A 3716-nucleotide genomic window follows, 5' to 3' on the forward strand; every position below is an offset into this window, starting at 1 on the left:
GGGGCGAGGGAGGGGGAGGGGGGGGGGAGAGTATATTGGAGCGACCTATTTTGCTCTTTTTTCATTCAGCCTTTTTCCCTCTGCACTCTCCCCCTCTTTCTTTTTGCCTCTCGTTTCATACCGTTGGTTGCGTTTATGCGCGAACCGGTTGTTCTCTATTTCGGGGAGTAAAGGAGGCATCTCATTGTGAGGGTATGGGTAAAAATACACGGAGACAAGACGTGAAATTTAATGACTGGAGGGAAAATATTTTGAGATTAAATTCTGAGGGAATTGTTTAAATTATTCGATTGATATTTACTTTATTGAAATTTTTATGGAGGAAGTTGTGGTTCTTGGAATGAATTTATTATTCAGAGGATTTTTACTGTTTATTTTGATGGAGTGACTGCCGTTGTTTGTGGGGGGATATATTTAGTGATTTGATTTTTTGGAAACTCAATGTGACCCTCATCATAACCCTTGTGACCCTTATTCTGACCCTCATGACCTTTATTCTGGCCCTTGTGGCCCTTTTCAGACCCTCGACTCTTATTCCGCACCTTGTGACCCTTAATGTGGCCCTTGTTGCCCTCATTTTGACCCTTGTGGCCCTTCTTCTGACCCTCATAACCCTTATTTTGACCCTGGTGGCCCTCGTGACCCTTAATTTTGGACTCTTAATTTCGATTTCCAATTTTTTATCACCAGAAATCGATTTGGATTTTTATAACATAGAGAAATTTATTTATAGTTATTATTCTTTTCTCTTACCGATAATGTCATTCCCAATTTTTTCTTTTGAGTTTAAATTCCCATTTTCTTCCTTTAAAATTCGATTTTAAAATTTAATAATCTGTCATAGTTTTTCCGCAGCTCTAATTTTTTTCGTGCGCATCCCCACCTTAAATGACAAATAGAAATCTTAGATAAAAAAAAATTGTCAGCGAAATGGAAAAAACATTGAAAGTGTAATACAAATGATGTCGATCGACTCCGGTTAAAACAACATTTCTGCCTTTCGTATTCCATGGGAAAGTGTACTCATGGAATATAAACGCAGCCGGGTGTATTTATCCAGACTCGTGAGAGTACCGGGAGAAATACGTAGGTTGCTTTAGTGGTATTCGATCAATTCAGGTGGATTGGTGTGACGGTGGGGCGCAAGGGGTTGAGGGAATAGAAATTGCTGGTGTACAGGAGGGCTGAAGTTGAGTGAAGCGCACCTAGAATAGGTTGAACTTTGCTCTGCAGGTGCCAGGGGTTTCGTCTATGTACACTACCTGTCCACATTGTGCTTTTCCTTCTCTCACTCTCTCTCTCTCTCGCTCGCTCTCTCTCTCTCTATCATCGCGAGTCTGTTTATTTTTCATCCATTCGCTTTGGATACAAAACAGTTTCTCCAAGTTGCCACTGACGTTGCGGCTTCTGCAGTGGACAAGAAAAAATATTTCCGTGGTTGAGGGTAAATACGAGGGGGTAAAGAGCATTTTCGTGGATAAAAAATGGGGATAAGTGATTCTTTCGGGTGTTGGGGTGAATGTGAAGCCGATGATTGGCTTTCGGGCTATTTATTTTGGATCTTTTAGTCCACTTCGACCACTAAAATCCGGGAAAATTAATAAACTCATAAATACAAGAGTCTTAAATCATTTTCTGTGTTGTAAATTTTTTTATTTATGAGCTCACTAATTCAGGAAATGTTTGGACTGTGAAGTACGTAATTAATTCATTCTGAATAAATTACTCTGGTCTTTCACCCTTCGTGAAACTGGTAATAATACTTTGGGAATACAGGAGTGAATAGAGAGGTTTTTCAACTTTTGGGGACGGCGAGGGGATTAAAAATGATGTATTGCTTGTTTGGTCATTAAGAAACTGGAGATTGGGATCTACCGAGGGAGTAAACGATTTGAATAAAATTTTTTTATTATCGGTACCCACGATCGGGGAATTCAGCTATGAGTAATGAGAATCACTCAATCAAATGAGAACTGTCCGATAATTCCGACGATGAGCGGTTTTGGTAGGGAAAATAGGAAAATGTTGTGCTGTGGAAATTTTTATTTTTCGTTGACCTGAATTTTCCTGATTTTTATTTGTGTTTGAGAAAGTAATGGAAATGGGAGGAGAATTATATGAAGTTGATGATTTTGCGAGAAACAATTATTCCCTTCTTAACTATGCCCTTCTCACATTTTCTTAATTTTCAGGGAGTAATTAGACTGAAACGTACAATTTCCATTGATTTTTGCATCAAATTGTGAATTTTTAATGACGAAATTCCATGAAATATCAATCAAACTGTCACTTGACAAATGAATTTATTCCAAGAAAAAATTATTCCTTTTTTTTATTTTTCAAACATAATTTCTCTTCCATCCACAAAACATTTTTCTTAATTTTCATGGAATAATTAAACTAAAATGTACAATTTTCATTAATTTTTCTATCAAATTATGAATTTCTAATGACGAAATTCCTTGAAATATCAGTAAAACTGTCACTTAACAATCATTTTTTATAAATTTCAAATCCATTAAAAAAATTGAATTCTTCCCCTCTCATCCTCTTCAACACCTAAAATAATATCCTCAAGATATAGAAACAGATATCGAAGAGTTATTTCAAATTTCACACGTGAAAGAGTGATTTAAAACCACTAAACGGAATTTAACTGATTGCGAAGCCAGGGAATGCCCTTTTTTCTATTTAATTCCACGATAAGATTGTGTATCGTTACGGTGAACGGGGCAGAGGGCAGAGAGGAGTGGGTAACCCACGGTTTTGAGGGACATAGGTCAGACTCTCCGCCCATTCGGCCCCAAATGGATGATGGATGAGCGACGCATACCCCCGGAAACTCCAGGCCTTTTGCGCTTTATTCATTTTTTCCCTCTCCCCACGTTTCATCTCACTAGTTTTTTGTGGAAAAATAATCTCGGGAGAATTTTAGCTCCCATACGTTGCCTCCTTCGCCTCGGGGCACCGTAATGGTACAACGCCAACGTGATTAATATATCATTCGATTCAGGCTTCTCGTTTTTACCGGGTTTTTTCCTTTTTTCGATGAGTGAGCTAGTAAAAACCAACGGGAGTGGGTGTAGACGTGTGTACAAGTTTCGGGGGGAGTTGGGGGGAGGTGATCTCATTGAAAAATGGTGAGGATGAGTGATAGAATCTTGAGAGCTTCGGGACTTTTGTCAGGAGTTTCTTTTTTCGGTTTTTTTCAAATGGAAGCTTTGGAATCGTTCAAATTCCTGTTCCAGATTTTTGGAGGGAATTAAATCATCTGTTTTTCTCGACTGGAGGTATTGATGAGCCCTGTCCGTCGACATTAATAAAAATTAAATTCATTCAATAATTAATAACGAATCCCTAAAGAATTTCCTTTCAAAATAAGTGAAAATGGAATAAAAACAAAATTCCACCGAAAACTACAGACTTTTTTTCCTCGACCAATCGATACCGTATCAATTATTCAGTCGTCTTCAGAAGCATTCGTTTAATGTCCCCCATAATTCCTTAATTTCCAGTTATAACCGAGGCCCTAATATCCTAGAATAGAGTGAAATGGCTCAATAAAAAATTAATGCCACCGAAAAGCCGAAGCATCCCGTGGAAAGTTGATCCCTCCCTAATAACAGACACGCACGTAACTCGACCCTTAATCCACCTAATTGAATACAATTTGATCCAGTAATTCGAGTGGAGTAAAAATGTATCACCCTCTCGTC

This window comes from Diachasma alloeum, unplaced genomic scaffold (genome assembly GCF_001412515.2).
Source record: "Diachasma alloeum isolate Michigan unplaced genomic scaffold, Dall2.0 Dall_scaffold_00212, whole genome shotgun sequence".
Classification (NCBI taxonomy): domain Eukaryota; kingdom Metazoa; phylum Arthropoda; class Insecta; order Hymenoptera; family Braconidae; genus Diachasma; species Diachasma alloeum.